Here is a 26,692-nt window from a genome sequence, read left to right as displayed (position 1 = left end):
AATGCTCTGAAATCATAGTCAGTTAAAACTATCTGTGAACTAGGGAGTTACAATGTTAAATGTTAACGGTGGCAGTTGACCTTAGCGGGACAGAATTCTTGACACAAGCACCTGGGCATCTGTGGTAAGATTCCCAGGTGACACTTGGGCATGCAGCTTAAGAATGACAATTGTAGACATTCTACCAGTTAACGTTTACCATTCTATCAATTTATTTTGATTTTCTCTTGTAGATATTTGAAATCATGGTAATCATAATTGAGCTACAATTTCCTGCACTTTGAAATCATTTTGGTGTTTACTTGTCTCTCTGTCTTTCATCAAATAACTTGTTTCAGCTAGGTTGATCCCATGCAATTCTCTTAGGGCTCCAGAATGCAGGAAGTTGCATTTTTTTAAGGATAACACCTGGGCATAATTTATTTAAAAAAAAAAAGAAGGAAGGAAAGAAAAAAAATCCTGCAAAAAAAAAAAAACAATATCACAGAAGTTGAGCTATTTAATCTAGCTTTGATTACAGAGAATCAAGAACCCCCACTGGAGTCACAACATTTTGAATCTCCATGTAGAAAATATGTCCACCCTTGTCCCTAGGTGCTGGTGGCTCACACATATAATCTTACCTTCTCAGGAACCTGAGTTTAGAAAAAATGGTGTTCTGATCAAGATGCACTGGACACAAAATAAGCATATTAAATTGCAACTGTCTGGTACAATCATTTGAGGATTATGAATAAATAAATAAATAAATAAAAACATGGATATATTTACCTACTGGCTGTGTGTGCTTTATATCAGTGGTCTTTTAGGGCAGTTCAGAGCAAATGTAAGAGATCGTTGATAGCAGTAACTGTAATAGTACAATTGCTATTGAAGAGGACTGTGCGACTTTTATAGAACTTTGCAAATTTCCTCATCAAATTCACCTCATGAATATTTCATGGAAAGCGATGTTATTGAGTGCTGTAGAGAACAGATCCCATGGCAGAAAGTCATCTTTCCAGGTGGTAGTCTTATGACACCTCGTACATGTCTTTTACAGAACACTTCATGTAAGCAAAAGACTCTATAGTCCATTTTAGATGCAACTAGTACTGCCAACTAAAATATGTAAGTTGTATGTACATAAAAATGATTGTGATGCATGGAGATTGCAATTTTAAGCATATACTGGCTCAGAAATAAAATGTAAACCACAATTATAGCTCCAGGAAATAATAACAATAACTAAGCATGTATAAATTGTTGGCATGCAAACTAATGCAATGATCAGAGAAAATTTCACATAATTAAAGTCATTTGTACCAAAGAGAATTTTTCAAGTAAAAAAACTTGCTATTATAAAGCAATCTTACCAACATGGATAAAACCATAAAAATTAAGAAAAATTAAAAGAAAGGATTAACTGAGATAAAAGTTGTGATTTAAAAAAATAGAAAATATATTATTTGCAATAACTAGTATATGTCTGAGTCAAGCAGAAAAGGTCAGATAAGTTGATGTTAGGGGAATGAACCCCAAGATAAGTACTCAAATGTTCTTTTTTTCTTTCATGCGATTGTTTCTAACATATTTATAAGATGATTTCTATGTTACTTTGTGTGGCCCTCCCCCACAGTATAACCCCTGCTTTCACTGTATTTGATGTTGGTGTAATTTGTGGAGGGGAAGGGAAAAAACAAATCGTTTAACTAGGGATACAGGTGGACCCATTGCAACAATCAGATGTACAAGTTGTTATGTCGAAAACCGAACTTTACAACTTTAGTGGAGGGGGGGAGTATGTGTGGGGGTGGAGGGGGGAGTATGGGAAGGGGAAACAAAGAGGAGGGGGGTGGGGGGGAGTATGGGAAGGGGAAACAAAGAGGAGGCAACAATGCTTGATAAGAAATGTCCTCAATATCTTGCCCATGTAATTGTAACTTTTCTGTACGGTATTCTCACAATAAAAAAATACAAAAGTAGAGTTGAATGTTTTTAAATGAATTTTTAAAAAACACCCCAAACCAACTTGTTAGCCAGCTGAGGTGGTACATGCCTATAATCCCCACCATCTTAGGAGTCTGATACAGAAGGATCATAAACTCAAAACTGGCCATGACTCATTTCAGACTATCGTAAGCTACACAAAATGACCTTGTCTAAAACAAACTCACAATAAAACTGCTTCAGAAAAATTATTATAACAGAAACTCCACTAATGAGGGAACTTTTGAAAAGATAGAAACCATCAATTTACAAAGCAAAAATTGCAAATCGTTATCAAAACAAATAGGTTGAATCTCTCATGATTACATCTGCATAAATAGTTTATAAATCCAGATGATACAAATATCTCCTGGGGAAAAACAAACTTCCCAAGGGTCAAATGTCTGTCATCGAAGTAATAAAGAGTAGTAAAGAATTGTCTCAAGTAGAGTAATCAGTGCCAGGCCTTATGATAGGGGGGATTCTCTACAATGAGAAAGCTTGGGTGATTCTTAGGGTCCCCAATTGTACTGGCTGACCGTTTCTCACCTACAAAAACGGAGAAATACCAACACTTGAAACTATACTCTGCAGAGACATTGTGACCAGGTTCAAATACTACAGATTAATATACTAAATCAATCAATATGCAAACTATTTTTACAGTGTATTACTCTTCATCAAAAATAGCAAAAGTAAACATGTCCATTTATCTGTTGAATTAATCAAAGCAGGAGCTGGCATAATAAAATTATCTTATGAATACTTATCTACAGAACAATGGATAGACAAGAATAAATGGGCAGGGATGAGGCAAAAGGAGATGAATTCTTAATTTTCTAAGAGACCCCCCTGAAAGGAAAGATCATTTGGAACGACCAGGGCAGAATGCTATAGAGAAGAGGGTACATTTACTACAAGCGGAGGGAGATCAGATGGGGCCAACAACCTCCAGAAGCTATGGAGAGAAAGAAAGATTTCCTCTCCAGATCTCAAAGAGAATATGGTTCTGACAATGCTTTAATTGTGGACATTAGGCTCTAAAATTGAGATATACAGACATTTTGTTATCTATAGGTTAGAGTATTAACAAAGACATTCATGCTTGTCAGGAAAGATGGAAACCGGTGATATCAATTAAAGCAATATTTTACGGTTCCAACCCTGAAATAATTTTGTCCCAAAGGGATGCTCACAACTTTGATCTTTGTTCACCAGGGCTTTTCTTCCTGGCACTGTGTTCCCTTTCCTTCATTTCATCTGAGTTTGGTTTTTTTGTTTGTTTTTTTGTTTTGAGGGTAATGGTGGTTTGCCAGTCCTGGGACTTGAACTCTGGGCCTGGGCACTATCTCTGAGCTTCTTTTGTTCAAAGCTAGTGCTCAACCATTTAATCCACAGTCTCATTTCCAGCTTTTCTGGGTAGTTTCTTGGAGAAGAGCATCTCCTTAGCTTTCCTGCCAGGGCAGGCTTCAAACCATGATTTTCAGATCTCAGCCCTCCTGAGTAGCTAGGATTACAGGTGTGAGCCACTGGTGCCTTGCTCAAGCCTGATTTTATAATAATTGATTTCAGGAGTTATATTTTATATTGCATTACTGGAAGTCAGAAGTATACTTGCAATTTTATCTTAAAAACTTCTACTTGTACTTTATCTGTAGCAATATTCACAAATGCATAACAACAGCTGATATAACAAAAATATTTATTTGAATGCTTTGCATACAAACAAAATATCTGAAATAAGTATAGATTACATAACTTTCAAACTTGTATACATCTCATTTCATAATTTTCTATTTTAAAAATCATTTCAAAACATTCTTTCTGAAAATATGTGTGATCATAAACTCAAGTGACAGATGTCCTTCAGTAGATCAATGGATCAAGAAAATGTATATATACAAAATGGAATTCTATGCCTCCATCAGAAAGAATGACATTGATCCATTTGTTAGGAAATGGAAAGACTTGGAAAAAAATATATTAAGTGAAGTAAGCCAGGCCCAAAGAAACATAGGTCCCATGGTTTTCCTTATTTGCAAAAACTAGTATATGTCTGAGTCAAGCAGAAAAGGTCAGATAAGTTGATGTTAGGGGAATGAGCCCCAAGATAAGTATTCAAATGTTTTTTTTTTCTTTCATGCAATTGTTTCTAACATATTTATACGATGATTTCTTTGTTGCTTTGTATGTCCCTCCCCCACAGTATAACCTCTGTTTTCACTGTATTTAATGTTGGTATAATTTGTGGAGGGGAAGGGAAAAAAACAATCGTTTAAATAGGGATACAGGTGGACCCAGTGCAACAATGAGATGTACAAGTAGTTATGTAGAAAAACGAACTTTACAACTTTGGTGGAGGAGGGGGGTATGTGGGAGGATGGGGGGGATAATGGGAAGGGATAGGAAGGGGAAACAAAGGAGGAGGCAACAATGCTTGATAAGAAATGTACTCATTATTTTGCCCATGTAATTGTAACCCCTCTGTACAGTATTTTCACAATTAAAAAAAAAGATTAACCTAAGTCTTTCATAGTGAATAAGTTTTATGTCTAAAGTCAAAGTAAAATGGCATTGAATTAGAAAAGATACATTTGAAACACAAAGATTTAAAAAAAACTGCCAGAGAAGAGAAAATAAACCTGACTTCACTTATTTTCAACCATGAAAAAAACTGCACAAAGTAAAAATAAAAATTAAATAGGACAGTTGTCTGATTTTGAAGCCATGAATAAATATATCACTATGATTTATAGGGAAGTCAAATAGTTCATGGAAATTGGGACATAGAACTCAAGAGACAGGAACTGAGAGCAATCAATTTGTTAATAAATAACTTGATTAGGAACATGTGTGCCTTGCTGGTTGTTCTCAGTAAGTGAGATGTAGTTCAAGACACCCCTTACCTTGGCTAGATAATCATTTAACCTAGCAACCAAGCTAACATTCGAGACACTAATACATTAGTCCTGGGAAAGGCATTTGGTAAAAAGATTTGTTTGATCACATAAATGTGTGCAAATGAAAGAAATATTTACTGTAAAGGAGGAAACTTGTCTTGAAAGAACCATCTTTCACTTAAAAGAATGCTCAAGGAGAACAGATATCTATGTTCTAGCAACCCAAAATTAGTAAACATGTCTGACAATATTTGACTGCACTAGAAGCTGAGACCATTGACCCTCATCTAAAGAAATGTTTAAGGGAAAATCCCCTAATTTACTTTCCCTAGAGTTAGAATGGTAGTTTTGTCTCTTTTTCAGGTATTCTTCCTCCTGTGTCTGAATGTATACTGTTCTTGCTTTGCTTTGCTTTACTAATAAGTTTCACTGGTCTTTTACCTCGATGTTTTCTGAAAGTCATTTCTGCAGTCTCATGAACATGGTTCCCAAGTTGAGGCCCTCTCTCCCAGGCCATATCCTTGGTGCACTGCAGCATCAGTGGCAGCAGAAATCTGTTTATGTTCTCTCAGGAATTAAACTGCTATCTTCTAAACCACTCCATTGTCTTTGATACCTCTTATTTCAAAAGTCTTTGTGGAGGGGAAGGGAAAAAACAAATCGTTTAAATAGGGATACAGGTGGACCCAGTGCAACAATGAGATGTACAAGTCGTCATGTAGAAAAACGAAGTTTACAAATTTGGTTGCGGGGGGCGGGGGGGGAGGGAGGATTAGGTAGGGGGACAGAGGGGTATGGAAAGGGATGGGAAGGGGAAACAAAGGAGGAGGCAACAATGCTTGATAAGAAATGCACTCATTATCTTGCCCTTGTAACCCCTCTCTATGGTATTCTCACAATAAAAAAAAGGCACTCAATTCTATTGGAGATATCTTTTCTTCTTTTTTTAAGGTCTAAGAGTGGGATTTGAACTAAGTACCTGTTGCTTTTTCTCATTGTCTGGCTCTCTAACAACTGAGCCACTCTTCCAAGCCCTAGAATTATCTTTGGTACTATACCATCTGTGCTTTTGAATGTACTGTATATTTCTTATTTAAAAAGTAGTATTCTAATAAGAAGTTAAAATGAGATGTTTTAGGGGACTGGATATCAGTGGAGCAGGGAGAGAAGGAAGTAAAGAGGATGAGTTTTATTTACACATATGATAATAGGAAAATAAAACCTGTTGAAATTATTTTAGAAGGAGAATAAAAGGAAATGTGACTGATAGAAGTGTGGTGGTGAGTTTGATCCAGGTACATTGTATGTATTTATAGGCACATCACAATAAAACCCTCTCTCTTGTACTAGTAATATATGCTAACAGTGTAAACTAATAAGAATTATGATACTGTATGCTAATGAATGGGAGTAATCACTAATTAAATCTATCAAATGCTATTTCAAAGAGGAGTAGGTACAGTAGTGTTGAGAATACGGTGGACCGGGTGACTTTGTTCAAAGTACATTGTGGCCATGTGGGGAAATATCACAAATCCCCTTATATTACAAATGTATACAAAATATAAAATAAAAGTAATCACATATAATAGCACTGGACTCAGAATCAGAGTCAAAGGCACTAGGTAAATGCAGTTCATAAAATCAACCTAACACATATAATTAGTTTAACCTGTACAGTGAATCAATCCATACTGGCAATATACTCCACAATGAAGCCTAGACTATTGCTTTGAAGGGATAAATGGAAGATTTCCTTAAGAATTACTAACAGTCTTATTTGGAATACTTAGCACAGAGGTGCTGCTTATTTCATGTCAAGGTTATATGCAAGATTTTATCAAGTCAGTTACACAAACAAAATGCTGAGAAACCACAGGGCAGACACTTTTAAACACTTAAGGTCTTGTTCTTAAACTTTTGTTCTAAAACATCATATGTAAGATGTATAGCTATGCTTTCCTTTCAGGTAAGGAGGAAGAGACTTGGCTTCTTCTTCTAGAAGCACCAGACAATTATTTGCTTTCTGGAGGACAAATAGCTGGGAAACAGATTTACTCAGTCAGTGGGTTATTACGGAAACATACAAAAGTCCTGGTTGTATAATTGTGTACAATCCTTGTGAATAAGAGCTCCTTATGACCCAGCAATCCCACTTCTGGTAATTTACCCAAATGATCACAAACAAGGCCATACTAAATCTACCAGCACAACTATGTTTATTGCCACATTGCTCACCATAGCTAAGATCTGGAACCAACCCAGATGCACCTCAGTAGATAACTGGAGCAAGAAAATGTGATAGATAGATAGATAGATAGATAGAGAGATAGATAGATAGATAGATAGATAGATAGATAGATAGATAGATAGATAGATAGATAGATAGATAGATAGATAGATAGATAGATAGCTATATGAATTCTATGCCTCCATCAGAAACACACCAACCTATTTTTAGTAAATGGAAAGATTTGGAAAAAATTATATTAAGTGAAGTAAGCCAGGCCCAAAGAAACATAGGTCCCATGGTCTCCCTTATTTGCAATAACTAGTAGGTGTCTAGGATAATCTTGCCAAACAAGCAGAAAAAGTCAAAAGCTATGTACATAAGACCATATAAGATGATACTAAGAAAAACAAATCCCAAGATAAGGACACAAGAGGTTTTATCTTTGTCACTATTGTTTTTAATGTACTATGTGATTTTTTTGTATGTTCTTCCCCATGGTATAACCCTATTTTCACTGTATTTGATTCTGGTGCCCTGCATCTTGTATATACACTTTTCTGATTTGGGGAAGGGAAGGGAAATAACAAAATGCTGAAACAAGGATAAAGTTTGACCCATTTTAACAATAAGATATACTAGGCACTATGTTGAAAACAAACTTCAAAACTTGTGGGGTGGGGAGGAGGGAGGAGTTGGGAAGGTGGGAAGGGAAGAGAAAGGAGAAGAACAAAGGAGAAGAACAAAGAGGAAGAACAAAGGAGAGGTAACAACCTCTATAGGAAATGTACCCATTTCTTTACTCATGTAACTATAACTCCTCTCTACAATATATTTACTATATATATATATATATATATAATATATATGTATATATATAGTAAAGATATATATATAGTATATATATAACAATCTGTGGGTGATCATACTGTGCAAATATTCAATTCCCCATGCTCCTTCATTTGATGGTTTTAACATCTTTTGATGGTCTTTCCCCTAGAGTTCCATAAGTATGACTAGCCCACCTTCCTCTGTACTCACTGAATGGGTTTCCATTCACTAATTCTCATTTTTGCCAACTGTTGTTACTTGGGTAGTTCAGGTAAAAGACACTTTTTCCTTCTTTATTTACCATCTTTCAGAATGAAATATTAGACTAGTAAATATCTATCATAGTAGCAATTGTTGCTTATTTTCTCTTTTCTGTTTTAGAAACACCATCTGTATTTGAATACTTCAGTGGACAAAATTTTATTAATACCCACCCCACTTCAGCCTAAAACTTTAACCTTCAATTAACCTCTTAACTATATTTCCAGGAGAACAGACACAGAGGTTAAATGGCTAAGCAACAGTGCTTGCAGTATGATTTACCACTGGTCTGTAGGTTGCCTGTGGACTGGGAGGATATAATGAGACTGTTTTGAAGCAGTAACTCCAGACAGGAGCTTTCAGGAACTGATGCAGGATACAGGAGCATGTCAGACTTCCATGTTAGGCAGCCCTCACCCCAAGTGTGCTGACCTCACCTGTGTGTTTCTGAGCTGACTGTGTGGTATATGGCTCTTGTGTTGAAAAGGTACATCTACTTGGCTGGTGTGCTGAAATTCCTGTCCTATAAACTCTAAAACACACCTGACCATGTCTATCTGTCACACTCCAACAGGCTGAAATGTGTAGTTGGTCCGACCAAGACCCTTTGTTGGGTATAGCAATTTTCCTTGTATTGTGACACCATAGCAGTTGCAAACTCTGCTTTGTACATTTTTCTTCCAGGTAAGAATCCAGTGCCTCTGCAAATCTGTGTTTCCTATTGTTGGGGAAATGTACTCAGAAAATGACAGCTGGGCTTCGGGAAAGCTTTTTGCTATGGTGGTATCATAGCTTCTGGGCTTTGTCCATAGAAATATGTGATTTTCAAACCTCTGAATTCATTATGATAATGCGAACTAAACTATGACATTAGGTGAATTTGACATTGTTCTCTAGAATGATTGACCTATCACTCTTCTCTTTTATACTAGTAGCATTAACATGATTAATATAAAAATATAAAATATTTTAATTACAAAATAACTTTATTCTGAAAATAATTTCAAGATAATTGTACCATTAATATTATATATACAATATATTCCTGGATACAGTTTCATTTTACAGATCCTTTCTCTTCTAGTAAATTCACTACTGAAGTCTCATAGATCTGTTTTCTAGATTATCAGAGACAATTCATTCTTCCTGAAGCTATGATATCAATGTGATACAGAATTATGTTCTTTTTTCCCCTATATTCAGGTTTTATTTTTCTATTTAAAGTAATATTTTATTTGTTGGTAAATCTGGGGTTTAAACTTAGGGCCTGTGCACTGTTCTTTAATTTTTTTGATCCATGCTGATATTGTAGAGCCATAGCTCTACTTCTGGATTTTTGCTTCTTAATTGGAGGTAAGAGTCTCAGCTACTTGCCTACCAGCTCAGGCCTAAACCATGACCCTTAGACTTCAATCATCTGAGTAGCTAAGATGAAAGGTGTAAGCCACTAGCATCTCGCCAAAATTTATATATATGTTTAAATATATTTTATAATTTTACATTAAATAATTTATATTTGTATTTTGTATATTATTGATAATATTTAATTGACATATAATATAGCATAATATATAACAGGTTGTATATTACAAATAATATTCAATAATGTGGGCCAATTTAGGAATAACATAGGTAATTAAGTATATTGACTGTGGAATCAGACTAACAGATTGACAGAAAGCTACTTGGTACCCAGCTGAGTAGTACTCAACAGCTATTGAGGAAGTCTTTCTTAGTTTTCTCCTGTGGTAATATTTTAAAAACATTGAGCATGATGGTGTGTAATAATATACATATAGATGTTATATACAGCACCTCTATAAACTTAATTTATATAAACTTAATATACATATATAAATGTATACTATAGCTATAATGTAAGGCCTTTTACTTGTTAAAACACTAAATAACAGAAAATGTATTAAAGCCAACTTTCAATTTCTATTTTTAATATATTTTTATTGTAAAGATACTGTACAGAGGGGTTACAGTTACATGAGTAAGATAATCTAACTCTCAATTTCTTGATTGTAATAGTTACCTAATTATGAAGTCAATCAGAAGCTTGATTAAGACAGTGACTTTTCATGCATGAAGAAATTTCTTGGAAAATGAAATTACTCATGAATGAGGATCCATTTTATCTTGCTCCAATCTGCCCTTTCCTGAGTTGCTCTCTCTGTTGGTTTATGCTAAGTTGCAAGATCACGGGTCTGAGAGATTCCTAGTACTTCCTCTACACTGCAGGACACCAACACCTCACAGACCCCTCAACTCTTGCCTTTGTTCTTTTACATTCCTTGCACTGTCTTCCCAGCACCAACCCACTGTAGTAAAAGTTCCTTTTCCTCTTTCACTGTCAACTTTTCCAGTTTCTCCTTTAGGAAAAGTGGTCAGATCTTGTCAGCTGGAGTCCCCATAGTTGGAATTTTGTTTTTCATGCCTTCTTACTGTTAGTAAATTATATTGGACTAAGGTGGTTCTTAAAAAATGTGAAATTTCCATACAGGGAAATGATGAAAATTTAATATTAAAATAATTGTAGCTATCATCTTCAGGGTCCTTCAGTGTGTTAGTATACCATCGCTGGATTGGAGTTTAACAAGTTTGTTTGTTTTTGTTTGGCTGATCTGAGAACACTGACTCTAAGCAGGGTGCCCTCACATGCCCCTTCCTCCAAATAAGGGAATTCCCTTCCCCTCCAGAGGATGCTTAATTGCTACAAAGCTGTCTATACTGTGAGCTCCTTACCCTATTACTTACCAGCAGCCTTCTAAATCACAACTCCTCAGGATCAATTATAATTTGAGTGAATTTCTAAGCTTCTAAAGAACTAGGACCGGATAGAGACAGATTAAAGACCTTAACTGTCCAAATAACAAAATATTAAACTTTATTTTGGTTGTTAATTTTGTTTGTTTTTTCATTAGCCCTTTTGTTCAAGGCTGGGGCTCTATCACTTGTGCCACAAATCTACTTATGGCTTGTGGTGAGAAGTGTCTCATGGACTTTTCTGCCCAGTCTGGCTTCAAACTGTGATTCTCAGATCTCAGCTTTCTAAACAATTCGGATTGCAAGCATAAGCCATTGTGTCAAGCAGATTTGATTATTTTCTGAGCAAAGAATTGAGCCAAAGAATAACAAAGAACATACTACCTTAGAGAGGAATTCTTTTTTCAGAGAAATCAGAAGTGAAGGCACAAGTTATCTGCAAGAGTTGACACATCATTTGAGAACAAAGCCCAGTTCTTCAGTGAATATCATATGTAAGTAACTAGAATTACAGTTCCACATTCTTTTGTGTTTGGGATATCTAAGCATACTATGAGGCTCACCTTGCTCATCCATAAAAGTACATCAATACAAATAGTATCTAATTGAATTTCATTTATTCACATTTGTCCCTATTTTCTCCTATATTTTACTGTTTGTTAACACAACATTTTTCCAGTAGCTAGAACTTTAGAATTGCTACATTTCTCATTAATAAACTCCTTGTCTTGAAAAGAAGAAGCAGTACCCTCACAAACTGAGTCCACTAGTTACTGCACAGATATGCTACAAGCAGATATTAACAACAAAGTACCAGGTCATGTTGGCTTGCCTATACTTCACAAAGTGGAAGGTTCAAACATCATCTTTAAATTTCAAGGATGTGATTACTTGGAATTATGCTCAGTTGTTGGCATTTGTAATAGAGTTGACATTTGCCGAGTTAATGTTTTAAGTGTGGTCTGTTCATAAACCAATTAGTCATGTGGTGAGTTGTAATTCTGCTGAGGCATGAATTTGCATTTTATCCACAGCACTGCCTTAACCTCATAATTGCTAAATCCTTTGTTTCTTTGTGAAAAGTGACTTCTGAAAATATCTTACATTAATTGTGTTATTGTGGAATACGGGGACACTTGAGGATCACACCAATGGGTTGCTGAAGACGTTCACATGAGCTTCTTCCGTTATCCAAAAAAATCCTTGGAAATGAACCAACAATGGACTGTCCACTTATATGTCAGATCAAGCAGTGCTCTCTATCTCCATACTAGGAGATTAAATTAGGGGTCTGAAATTACAAAATTACAAAATTCAGCCAGCAAATTTCATATTTAACTGCCAATAGACCAATTGTCTAGATAATTCTGTGAAAACTGCGATTTGGGATTCTGCTTTCAAGTGAATTAAAACACTTCCTGCCAGCACACTTTTTTTTTTCAAAAGCATTTTTAAAACTTCAGAACTGTAGACATTGCAACAAAGCCTCCTAATTTTGTGCATGTAATTTCTTTTAATCATTACCTACAAGTCCTTGATTACTTTTTGGAAGCCAACCTTGCTGACTATATCTTAGGTTATCAAATCTGTTTTGATCTCCCATTGTGTTTTTGTGCCAAATAAAATTCCCACTAATGAGCCAGCTGTGAGGTTAACCAACAATTTGTTAGAACAAGATTTGATACATTGGATGATTTAGATTCTTTTGCATTAAATCTACAACAATAATTCCCATAGTAAAAATGTAAAGTAGTGCATTGAGCAACAGTGTCCTCTATATTCTCAAATCCTATGATTTCTAACATAGTACCTAATACAGGAGTGCCCCCAAAATGTGTGTGGAATGAATGCATAAGATATATACCACATATGAATTTACAATATTGACTCTTTTATACCTTTTATTCTCATGATTGTATGGGAAATTTTTCAATTAAGTTTCTCAAATAAATAACACTAATGATAAAAAAAAGATATATACCACATATAACTATATTTTAGGGGAGGGACAGGGGATGTAATTCAATGATTGATTATTTTACCTAGCATGTGAAAGGCCCTGCCTGGATTAAAAATTTAGTTTTAAAAGTAAAAGAGCCTGGTGCCGGTGGCTCATGCCTGCAATCCTAGCTACTCAGGAGACTGAGATCTGAGGATCGCGATTCAAAGTCAGCCTGGGCAGGAAAGTCCGTGAGACTCTTATCTCTAATAAACCACTAGAAAACCAGAAGTGGCGCTGTGGCTCAAGCGGTAGAGGGCTCACCTTGAGCTAAAGAGCTGAGGGACAGCGCCCAAGCCCAGAGTTCAAGCCCCACGACTAATAAAAAAAAAGAAAAAAGTAAAGGAAAATAAGGTTAATACAAAAAATTAAATGCCTTGGATCAACTGGTTATTATTGTCCATAAGAGGCATTTTATGACTCTATAACTCTGGCTTCAGGACAAATGTCTTCATTCAGATGCAGTGTCCCATAAAATGTTTTTTATAAAGCCAAAGCATGAAGATGCTTCCAGAAATAGACTTTTGATGAGCTGTTGAGATTCACACAAAATGTAATGATAAATTTCACTATGTTTGAATTGTAACTCTTGATAATAAAATCACTACCATTATATACTGGTCCATTCAAAACACCATGCCTAATTAGGATCACACACCTGACAGATGGCTTCTTCCTCTTAAATTGATTAAGTGCAATTTAATTACTGACAAAAGAATTCAGAGCTAATTCAGGAAACAAATGTGAAATTGATTCATCTGATGAAAGCAGAGCTACAACTTGGCATCTGAATATAGATTGTGAGTGGTCCACTCTTTCGCATTGCAAGATATTCATATAAGAATAAACTTGTCAACTAATTTATGAGTACTTCTAATGTCTCAATAATTAATGGTGCATTTATACAGCAAGATATCAAAATCCATCTTTTAAATGGGCACTGCCAATTTTTAGCAATTATTAGTTAGTGAGTGTTTAGATTGAAATCCCAGTACAGCTACTTAACTTGATTTGAAACTTCAAACAAGTTCTTTAAATATACCAGTTTCATCATCTGTAGTATGGAAATAATAATCATTCCTCTCTGGGTGATTTTTATAAAGATTGGGCATAAAAACAATGCACATAAGGCATTAAAGTTTTTAAGCAGAGAGTAATAGAAATAATCAGCAATGATTGCTTTTATATTTTCTTAATTGTGATTCCCATGCCTAAGATACTGTTATGAACAATTTTCCTGAAGAAGAAGTAAAATCATTTAAAAAATAAGCCAAGAATGCTTATTAAGTGGCCCTAAAGCATGTGCTAGGTATAAGAACTTTGAAATAAATACGTGTTTTCTAGGGAATGAAATTCTGGTATAAAAATGAATTAAATAATGTAATAAATGCATGAGAGCAATGATCATACAAATTATATCCTCAAGAAACAAAATTGAGAATTCAGTGCCTTGGCTCATTCCTATAATTCTAGCTATGTAGGAGGCTGAAATCTGAGGACTGTAGTTTAAAGCCAGCCCAGTTAGAAACATCCAAGAATCTCATCTTCAACTAACCAGCAAAATGCCAAAAGTGAAGCTGTGGCTCAAGGGTAAAGTATCAGCCTTGAGTAAAATTCCTAAGCAAGCATATGATTCTGAGTTCAAACCCCAGTACACACACACACACACACACACACACACACACACACACACACACACACACACACACACACACACACACACACACCAAATTGAGAGCTACTAACCCTGAGAATGCTAGGAAAGTCTAATGGTGGAAGAGGCTTCTAACTGATGGTTAAAGGAAATAGGATATGGGGAAGGTCTCTCTAGATCTGATGGTGGTGTCCTCAACTGGGTGAGGGAAACTGTTCAGTTTCTCATGAACTGAAAGTAGGTTAATATTATTGCTGCTTTCTCAACAAAGAAATGGGAGAGCTAGTCTCTCATCTGTGTACTTCCACTGACTCTTTATTAACAAACTATTTTCATAGAGTTCCATGCCCATTTACCTAATCCAATATAATATTAATCTATTCAGAGCATATTTCTACACCTGGAACACTGGACCTTTTTTCTGGTGGGGGGTCCAGTCGTGGGGCCTGAACTTGGGCTTGGGCACTGTCCCTCAGCTCTTCAGCTCAAGGCTAGCACTCTACCACTTGAGCCACAGCGCCACTTCGGGCTTTTTCCTTTTTTCTTATGTGGTGCTGAGGAATCGAACCCAGGGCCTCATGCATGCAAGGCAAGTGCTCTAACACTGAGCCACCTTCCCAGCCCTGGACCTGGTTTTTGACAGTTCCTTTTGCCAGTAGAAGCAGATACCATTGCACCTTGATTTATAATTGGTTTATGTCCTCAAAATCCATCACTTAGTGAGAACATCAAAGTCTCAATTCTTCTAGATGTGGGTTTCAAGAGATAAAATGTCTGCCTAACAAGTGTGAGGCCTTAATTTCAAATACCATACTTTCTCCCCTCAAAATCCAAAGATCAAAATATATTAAAAATAGTTTTGATGTATTAAGCAAAGCTCATAGTTTAGCATCTCAATCTCTCAGAATAACAAAGGACATCAATGCCTATAATCACAAGGGCAGCTAGAAGCTGTAACTTTCTGTCACTGCCCAGCATCAACAAAAAGAAGCAGCCCACAAGGTCAGCTTGAGAAAAACTAAACCTCAGTATCATTCCAATTGACTGTACAACTTTCACAGCACAGTAAATTCTAAATTAGACTGAGACTGGAGTTTTTAGATCTGAGGCCCATCCTACATTAGGTCTGATCACCTGCCCCTGAACCCTAAATAAAGGGGAACTGTAGAAAAGTACAGGAAGACAGTACTTTAATAAGTATTCAACCATTGCTAGCTATCTTCTAGGGTACAAAAAACTTCCCATAGGTTAAACAGGATGAATTAAGGACAGGAGGTAAGAAAACATGCATAGTTACAATGGTTCAAGTTACAGGTGTACACAGATGGGAACAGAAGTGGCTTCAGGAGGTCTCAGTCCATTGTCTCAGCCTTGCTCACGAGGGGCCTTGTTACTATAAGGGTTTTTGGTGCCTAACAGATGGTCTTGCCATTCTTAGAGTACAAAATGACTGCAGAAGAAAATGACTGAGGAAGAAGGGACATAAATGTGAGTGGCAGGAGGCTGGACAGAAGCCTTTCTCATGTCTCAAGTGAATTCATGGGCTCCACTTAGGAGTCATTGCTCTCCAGAAGAAATCAGCTTTTATACACTCCTTGCAGATGTATCATAAATCAGGAGCTGTCTGTCTTTCTGCCTATCTCTCCCTATTCCAAGTATATTGATAAATAAATTAAGTACCTCAACTAACCACTGCCTTTAAAATAATCCTGCTTGTCAAGAAGAACAAAGAAGGAATTACTGCCTTTTACTCATTTCCCAAATCTCTGTTACTTAGGAGTGTGTACATCTTAACTTGGCCTTGGGGTTAGTAAGCATGTTATTAGTTACATGCAATGGTTGTAAGACTATTGGCCAGCCTGTTGTGAGGAGTCCATGGTCTTTTAAATATCAAAGCTAGAACCAAAGATGAACTATTAGTCATATGGTGTGTAGGGGCTACCAAAGGGATATATGCAGTGCTTGAGGCTGAGATGATTGACAATGAAACAATCCCATCTCCTGGTCCCTGAGCTTGTCCTCCTCCAATACTTCCCATAGCCAATGCTCCTTGTGGGTAATTAATGATCAGTTTTCAGTTAGGATTATCTCTTGAGTGGTAGACAAAACTCCAAGCTAGTTCTAACTAAACAGACGTACCTGTGCAGTGGAACCTTTGCATCTCTAGCCTGCCCTTTCCACTAAATGCTTCATGCATATGCTTTGTATTTCATCCATACTCTTAAAATCTGTGCATATGCACAGATTGCTTGCAAACATCTGCCAAGTCATGATCCCTCATTTCCCTATGATCACTGTCATTACCATGAGCACCTCCCATGCCCTCCAAAGCCTAGAAAACTGAACACTTTAAATAAGTGTTTCTCTTGAGCCATCTAAGGCCTAGCAAAGGCCTGTCATTTCCTTTAGTGGTGTGCTTTCTCTTTATTAAACTCCTTGCTTTGCCATTTTACCTTGTATAGTGTGTGTATGTGTGTGTGTGTGCGTGTGTGTGTGTGTGTGCGCGTGTGTGTGTGTGTGTTCACTGAGTTGTTTGTTAGAGATGCCAAGACTCTAGGACCTTCACCTTCCCGGCCACCTATGAATAACAAGGCCACAGTAGATAAATGATCATCTATTCTCCATCAATGTTATGAGAGAAGTTGATGTTTGCACTGAAATTTGAGGGATGTATGTAAAATCATACAATTAATAATTGGGATATACATTCCATAGGTAAAAATAGTACTGTATGTGTATCAAAAGAGAACATAGATGATTAATTTTTTCAAAGAAGCTAACATAAATGATGTCCTACATTTAAAAGGAAGTGGGGAATAATTACCTTTAAATTCATAGGTCCAATGGTTTCCCTTATTTGCAATATCTAGTATATGTCTGAGTCAAGCAGAAAAGGTCAGATAAGGTGATGTTAGGGAAATGAACCGTAAGATATGTATTCAAATGTTTTTTTTCTTTCATGCGATTGTTTCTAATGCATTTATAAGATTATTTCTTTGTTGCTTTGTATGTCCCTTCCCCACAGTATAACCCCTGCTTTCACTGTATTTGATGTCGGTATAGTTTGTGGAGGGGAAGGGGAAAAACAAATCGTTTAAATAGGGATACAGGTGGACCCATTGCAACAAAGAGATGTACAAGTCGTTATGTCGAAAACGAACTTTACAACTTTGGTGCGGGGGGGGGGGGGGGGGGGGGGGGAGTGGAGAGGATTGGGTGGGGGGCGGGGGGGGGGAGGATGGGAAAGGAAGGGAAGGGGAAACAAAGGAGGAGACTACAATGCTTGATAAGAAATGTACTCATTATCTTGCCCATGTAATTTTAACCCCTCTGTACAGTATTTTCACAATAAAAAAATAAAAAAAATTTATTCCATGATAAAATGAAAGAATAGCACCTATGTGGTAAAGTTATTTAGAAATCCTTGGCATGAAAATGACTGCTGTGGACTTAGGTGTAAGTTGGATATAAGTGTAAGGCTGAGCAATGGGAAAATAATAGCATTTATGAAAGCCATGGTGGAACAGATAGACATAAAGCCAACTCAAAGAGGAATATGGTCATATAGTCAGGCCAAGGTCCATCAGGTGGTACCAGAGAGTCAGCAAGGTTATCTGTAAGAATTCCTTTCTTTCTAGCAACTCACCAAATGTAATCGTTTCTTTGAGAGGCCACTGTGATGTGACATGTATCGTGTTCATAAATTATAAAGAAAATAGTTTACCAGCAATGGAATTTGGAGTGATGAGCAGAGCCCACGCACTTGTGCTCTCCTTCCATGCCATGAAATAAGCAAGAAGATAGTTTAAGGCAACAGCTTTGCTAGAGAGTACTTCCGGGTTTGGTGCTCAAGTCAATCAGTGGCAGGCTGGTGAGATCAATAGTAAGAACAAACTGTCCTCTGTTGAGTTTTCATTGTTACCATTATTTGTTTTGGGTGGCGCTGTCTAGACTGTGATCCTCCATCCTGTGTCCAGGCTCACAGTCTTGGTTGAAATGGGGTCTTACTCACTAAGTTTTTGTGTGTGCTGGCTTTGCACCATGGTCTTCTTAGTTACTGTCTCTTGATGTAAGTGTGAGGCACATATAGTCAGTCCGTTCTGACCATTCTAATAGCATCTTAGGAGCTAAATTCAGGACATCACTTTTGAAGACCTGCCTTTATAACATGTGTGCATTTGCACATGTGTGCATGTACATGCATGTGCACACACACAAACATTCTATTTTACTTTTTAATTAAATTAATTTATTTATTGAAAAGGTGATGACTTGTGGGGTTACAGTTACATAGGTATGGCAGTAAGTATATTTGTTTTTAATCATTGTTACCCTATCCTTCTCTATCTCCCACTTAGCCTTCCCAACCCCCCCCCAAGTTTTAATGTTCCTATCCAACATAGTGTCAAATGAGTATCAATGTTGCCGTGGTTCATCCATTGTTCTGCTGTTTCTGTTATTCCCTTTCCCTTTTACATATTGCATTGTCTATTATGCAAGACCTGAGGTACAAAAAACTAAGAGAAATGAAGAAAGAAAGAAAAAAAACAACAGTAGAATAAAAAGAATGCACTATGTACAGGGTCTAATGAGAACCTCTAGTATCCATAACTTGTAGTTCATGTTAATATGCTTCATTATATATATCCTTTGTACTAAGCACTTGGGTTGTTGACATCCCTGTTAAGAATATCATATTCATATTCTAGCTCTTACAAATGAGGGAAATCTTACAACCTGCTTTCCTTTGGCTCTGGCTTACTTAACTAAATATATTTTTTTTCTAAGTCTTTTCATTTCCTTATGAATGGGACAATGTTACTCTTTCTGATGGAAGCATAGAATTCCATCATGTATATGTACCACATTTTATTGATCCATTCATCTACTAAGGGGCATTTGGGTTGGTTCCATATCTTGGCTATGGTAAATAATGTTGCAATGAACATCATTGTACTGGTGGCTTTAGTGTGGCCTTATTTGTGGTCATTTGGATACATTCCCAGAAATGGGATTGCTGGGTCATAGAGGAGTTCTATGTGTAGTCTTTTGAGGAACCTCCATACTGCTTTCGAGAGCTGGTGAACAAATTTGCACTCCCACCAACAGTGTAGTAACATTCCCCTTTAGTCACATCCTCACCAGCATCTGTTGTTAGATTTCTTGATTATGGCCATTCTAACTGGTGTAAGGTGGAATCTCAATGTTGTTTGATTTGCATTTCTTGTATAGTCAAAGATATTGAGCAATTTTTCATGTGTCTCTTGGGTATTCATATTTCCTTTTCAGAGAGGTCTCTCATAAAGTCTTTAGCCCATTTTTAATGAGGTGTGGTTATTTATTTGGGGGTTTGTTCAGGGGGAATTTAATTTCTTGAGCTGTTGGTATATTTTAGCTATGAGACCCTTGTCTGTTGTATGGGTGGTGAAGATCTTCTCCCAGTCTGTGCGGTTTTGATATATTTTGCTAGCTATGTCCTTTGCCATGCAGAAACTCTGCAGTTTAATGCAGTCCTATTTATTCAGCCTTTCTTTGATTTGATATGTTTCTAAATCTTTATTAAGAAAGTTTCATCCTGTCCCAAGGAGCCCTAGAGTTACTCTTATTTCTTCTTGTAATATTTTCAAGGTACCTGTTATCATCTCAAGGTCTTTGATCCCTTTGGAGTTGATTCTGGTGCAGGGTGATATATAGGGATCTAACTTTAGTTTTCTACATATGATCAGCCAATTCTGCCAGCACCATTTATTGAAGAGGTTGTCTTTCTTCCATCCTACTTTTTTTGGCTCCCTTTTCAAAGATTAGGTGGCCATAGGTCTGCGGGCTCATTTCTGAGTTTTTGAATCTATTCCATTGGTCATCAAGTCTGTTCTTGTGCCAGTACCAAGCTGTTTGAGTACTATGGCTTTGTAATAGAGTTTGAGGTTCCGTAATGAAATTCCTCCAGCATTATTCTGCCTGCTAAGGATTGTTTTTGCTCTTTTGTTATTCCATATGAATTTTTCAACTGCTGATTCTGTTTCATTAAGAAAAGCGTTTGAGATATTGATGGGTATTGTATTGAATTCATAGATAGCCTTTGGCAATATTGATTACCATTTTCACAATTTTAATCCTCCCAATCCAGGAACATCAAAGGTTATTCCACTTCCTGAGGTCTGCTTTAATTTCTTTTTTCAGATTTTTGAAGTTTTCGTTGTAGAGGTCCTTTACTTCTTTCTTTACATTGATCCCTAGGAATTTTTTGAAGATATTGCAAATGGAGTCGCTTTCCTAATTTCAGCCTCTCTGTTCTCATTGTTGTTGTAGAGAATAGCTACTGATTTTTGTGGATTGATTTTATGCCCTGCTACTTTACCAACATTTTCGATCAGCTTGAGTAACTTGGGAGTGGAGTCTATGGGATTCTGTAGATATAGAACCATGTTATCTGCAAAGAGGGTGGGTTTTACTTCTTTTTTTTTTCCTATTTGGATCCCTATTTGTTTGCCTCTTGCCTTATTACTCTAGCTAGGAATTCTAATACATAGACAAGAGGAGAGAGTGGACATCCTTGTCTCATACTGAACTTAGAGGAAATGGCTTTAACTTTTCATCATTGAATATGGTTGTAGGTGTGTGATATATATGGTCGTAGGCTTGTCCTATGTGGCCTTGATTATATTAAGGAATACTTTATGGACTCCTAGTTTCTCCAGAGCTTTCATCATAAAGAGGTGTTGGATCTTGTCAAATTCTTTTTCTGCATCTATGGAGATAATGATGTGGTTCTTGTCCTTGCTTCTTGATCATACACATATTTTAATGTAGATATACTTTTTTTCTTTAACCTCTCTGTATTGGAGCTTGAACACAGGGCTTGCTAGGCAAGCATGCTACTACGTGATGCACACTCCTTCTAGCCCTTTCTCTTGAAGTTATTTTTCAGATACTATCTTTGTTTTTGTTTCTAATCAATTCATTTATCTCCAGATATTAAAACTTCAAATTCATAGCCAAAATCAAGTGAGGTTTTTACTGCCACGTAAAATAAAAGTCAGTCTGCAGTAAATGAGAATAAAGCTAATGACCATAAAGAAGAAGTAAAAATCATTGTTCTTGGGCATCATTTCTTAGTCACAGCTGCATCCCTGTGCTTTTATCTATAGTTTAGTTGTTTTACTCTTTTTTGGATTCTGTCAGGAAACAAATTTTGCATTTTCCAAAACACATTCAAGTTAACTTTCTGTCATTTGACTTTAAATAAACAATGAAGGAGAGTGATCATCTCTACTTGCAAGCAATTTCTTTGGTATTTTATTATTGTAGTTTCCCTTTATCTCCTTTTTTAAAAAATATTTTATTGTAGAGATGCTGTATAGAGAGTTACATGAGTAAGGCAATGAGTACATTTCTTGTTGAGCATTATTATCCCCTCCCTTGTTGTTCTCCAACTATCCCTTCCCTCTCCCAACTCCCTTACTCCACCCCCACCCCGAAGTTGTAAAGTTCATTTCCAATATACTGCCTTGTGGGTATCATTGTTTCAATGGGTCATCCTGTGTCCTTGTTTCAGAGTTTTGTTATTCCCCTTCCCCTCCCCAAATTAGACAAAAGTGTATATACAAGAGGCAGGGTACCAAAATCAAGTACAGTGACAACAGAGAATATACCATAAGGGAAAGAACAACAAAGGAAACAAAAAAAAATCTCAGAGTACATTAAAAACAACAACCAAGAAAGACCTCTTGGGTCCATATCTTGGGGCTTATTTCACTTAGCATCATCTTGTATGGTCATATGTACATAACTTTTGAATTTTTCTGCTGATAAAAGTATCCTTGACATATACTAATTAGTGCAAATGAGGGAAACCATAGGACCTATATTTCTTTGGGTCTGGCTTACTTCACTTAATATGATTTTTTCCAATTCTTTCCATTTCCTAACAAATGGAGCAGTGTCATTCTTTCTGATGGAGGCATAGAATTCTATATATATATATCACATTTTCTTGTGTCCTGTGCTTTATACTCAGTGTGGCCTCACAGTGAAATCCTTCCTACATATGCCTCAAACATCACAATGATTACATGCATATACAACTATGCACAATATATTTTTGTGTAGCATCTTACTCTTTCTTTTTTTAAGTCTTGGCTGGCTCAACTCACAATACAGCCATATCTACCTTCCAAGAAACTGGCATTACAGGTGTGATTCACTTTTCTCAGTCCATAGAACATTTTGTTAAATATTTCCTTTAGTTTCTCCAATTTCTCCAAGAAATTCTTCTACTATTCATGTTCTAAATTAACTATGATTTCCTTTTTCCTTATCTCATGAATTACCTAATCATGCATCTGGTGAAATGAGGACTTGTAACCACAGTGGCAGCTGGAAGTCTAGTTTTTATCTGTGTCATCTTACTCCAGCCTAAGGAAGATAAAACAGCCATCCCCTGGGGGGGGGGGGGGGATGGAAATGAGAAAAATGTGTGTATTTGGAATACTTTAGTTTTAGTTTTTCCATTTCTTAGTTTAAAAATATTATCTTTCTTAACCTGTGTGGCTAGATGTTGAAATAAAAATGTGATCTTTTATGTACAATAAGAGTATTTTGTCTCGTATATTAATGATATTTTTCTAGAAAGAAAAAGTAAAGACTTAAAATAGGCTTTACATTCTTGTGAAGAAACAAACAGCTTACTTTTCAGATAACTCAGGAATACTTTTTCCTTCCCTCCACCTTCACCCTGTCTCCCCAGAGATCACCTTTATGGCAGGGGATTCAAAGAGTGAAATCTTGCCCTTTGTGTCACAAATGTCTTTTGGGCATACATCATTCATATATACAGTTGTGCATTATCATCTGCCTCTTTGGCTTCAGTGCCATGACATCCAGAGTCTACTGATCACTTTCCCGATTTATTTTGAAACACGATAAATCATTCCTGTCTATGTATGAATTCTTCCCAGGTAACAAGATAGTTGCTCCCCATTTTCTCACTACTCTCCTTCAAAGCACAAGCTTCATTGTACCATATTGATTGATTGATTGATTGATTGAGTCATTTATTTATTTTTGCTGGTCATGGGACTTGAACTCAGTGCCTGAGCACTGTCTCTGAGCTCTTTTTACTCAAAGCTAGCACAGCATTATTTTGAGCCAGAGCTCTATTTCTGCTTTTCTGGTAATTAATCAGAAGTAGGAGCGTCAAGACTTTCTTGCCTAGGCTAGCTTTGAACAGTGATCCTCAGCTCTCAGTCTCCTAAGTAGCTAAGATTATAGGTGTGAGCCACCAGTGCTCAGCTCCTTTGTACTTTTTTTTCAAATACAGGAGCTAAGTCTTGGACAAAATGAGGTGCCAGATGCAGCTCAGGAAGTGGCACAGACAGGGACCCTCAAAATGAATCTTTTCATTTCTCAATTCCCAGTCATCTGAGTAGCACTGACAGAGATTTACAACCAGATTTACAACCAGAAAACAAGGAGATTTGAAGATAGATCCTCTGGGGGTGAGTTATACATCTTTTCTGTTGGAAAAAAATCATAATTCAATATGTCAATCTTTTTCCTGTTTTATTGTGCTTTTGTTTTTGTAAAGGGATAGTAATACCTTTTCCTCAGGGAGTAAGAATTTAATGAGATTTAAATAATAACATTGAATGATGAATATCTAGCACAGCATGTATTACATTAAAAAATGTAAAAAAAAAAGCAGGTCACTAATCCTAACTACTTATCAGATAGAGAGCTGCAGAGCAAAGCCAGCCCAGGCTGGCTGAGGTATGTAATCCATGACTAATTGATGTTGGTAAATTATATGAGGTTTGCAGGACTTGGATGACAAAGTGAACAATCAGTTCTTTCCAGCTGCATCTAAAACCACTGGATGGTTAGAAGGGATAGAATACATGCCTTGAAGAAGTGAGTGTTGTGGAATTTTCTAGAGAGGCTGTGTGTGGCTCCTTTCAGTGATAACCATTAATGAAAGGAAAACAAACAATTAAATGAGATGACGATGTGTTGTGTCTTCACTGCTGTGACATTGATACACATATCCATTATTTGCAGGTGTTTACCTATTTGCATATGTTATTTCCTTCCACAGATGAGATGCATGACTTTCAGAAGAAACCACACAATAAGATAGCTCAAGAAAAGAAGCCAAAATAGAAAAAGAAGGGAATCTAAACAATTTCTTCTTTTGAAAAACTGGTTCAAAATGTCTCCCAATTTAATACATAATTTTATGCCATTAGTTAACAGTCTTTCTGCTGCTATAAAGTGTGTTGAACATTTTCTGCTTTAATATCACCTTTGATTTTCTAGACATGGTTTGTTTTCTTCTGTCTTCAAGTTACTTTTGACATCTATCATCATGCTGTGAGAACCTGTGAGACTAACTCACCTAAGCATGACTTCAAAATTCAGCTTTCAAATGTCTCTGCTTCTATTCTCCTTGTTGAGTACCAATGGTATCAGGATGGGTCTATTATTTATTTTTTCAAAGTACTGCAGTTCCTTTATTTGAGACAACAAATCAAACTTTTCTCCATCTTGTACCACGCAGGATTCCAGAAAATTGTTTTCATAGTGGAAGGAGAATAGTTTATAACACCATGCAATGTCATAAAATTTCATCTCTGAAATGTCTGCCAAATGCTAGACAAGAGTATTGGGTACCACAATGATTTTTGGAGCAATGGCACAGAAGATAATACAGTCTTTCTAAATTCTTGCCTTTGGGTGATCTGTCTTTATAAGGACCTACAGGAGGGTGGGAATAGTTAAAAATGTAATAGTTGTGGCTGATCATCACAAATGACAAAATTAATTCAACAACTGTGGAGAAACAGAGGTAAAGGCTACTTTTGATGGCCATCAAAATATAATTTGCTTCTTATTCTTGCATAACGTTACCATCCTACAAAGAGTGTAGTTGTCTTATGATCCAAAGCAATGATCACTTGTTTCTTGGTGCTAATAATGAAAGTTTCAATGGAGCCTAAGCCAACAGTGATTCCTGGCTTTTTCTGAATTTCTTCATGCTAATTTCTGTGTTACTTGAGATTGCATTTATGCTAATAATATTCTAAATCTAATAACCATATGTTTATAGAGTAGCAAGAATGAATACAATGTGAGTTAATAGCATAAAACAATCCCCTAGAAAATTGCTGACACAATATAAAATAACAGCTTAGCATAATTTCCCCAAACTTCCCTCGACTACATTAAGGATCCAGATGCTGTCATGAGCAAAGCTATCTCAGAGCTGCATCTTGAAGGTCAAATGATTATTCATTGCCTCTTTGTGTCTCAGATTCTTCCTCTTAAACCTTGATAATAATCCTTACATTAACCTTCACTGAAATTTTTGCAGTAGGATGTTGAGTTGAAAGTGGTTTTGAGAATGGACATCACATGTGTGTGAATTTGCCAGGGCATAAACTTGGATTTCTCTCTTTGGAAAATTCCATAGAATTGGCTTAGTGAAGCCACTGAAGGTAAATAAATATCCTGTGTGACCTCTTTATGACGTGATCCAAAGCCAATAAAGAATTATTCCTCATCATAAGGCTAGAGTCAGAATCCTTAGTTACTTGTGGAGACCTTAATTGAAAAAAAAACTAAACAAGCACCACCTCTTTCCAGATCCCTAAATTATGGGCAAACTGGGAGGCAGGTAAGCAATCATCAAAGCAGCCAATGGTTGCTTAAGAATGGTGAACATGGGTCCTATGGTTTCCCTTATTTGCAATAACTAATATAGTCTGGGACAAGCAGAAAAGGTCAAAAGCTATGTACATATGACCAGATAAGATGATAAGTGAAATGAACCCCAAGATAGGGAGACAAGTGGTTTTTCCTTTCTTGCTATTGTTCCTAATGTATTTATAATGTACTATGTGATTTTTTTTTGTTTCTTTGTATGTTCTTCCTCCATGCTATAACTCCTGTTTTTACTGTATTTGATATTGGTGCCCTGCATCTTGTATATACACTTCTCTAGCTTGGGGAGGGGAAGGGAAAGTAGGGATACAGGTTGACCTGTATAACACACTGTTGAAAAACGAACTTTACAATTTAGG

Source organism: Dipodomys spectabilis, unplaced genomic scaffold (genome assembly GCF_019054845.1).
Source record: "Dipodomys spectabilis isolate Male_0828 unplaced genomic scaffold, ASM1905484v1 ptg000092l, whole genome shotgun sequence".
Taxonomy (NCBI): Eukaryota; Metazoa; Chordata; class Mammalia; order Rodentia; family Heteromyidae; genus Dipodomys; species Dipodomys spectabilis.
Note: the sequence above shows the minus strand (reverse complement) of the source record.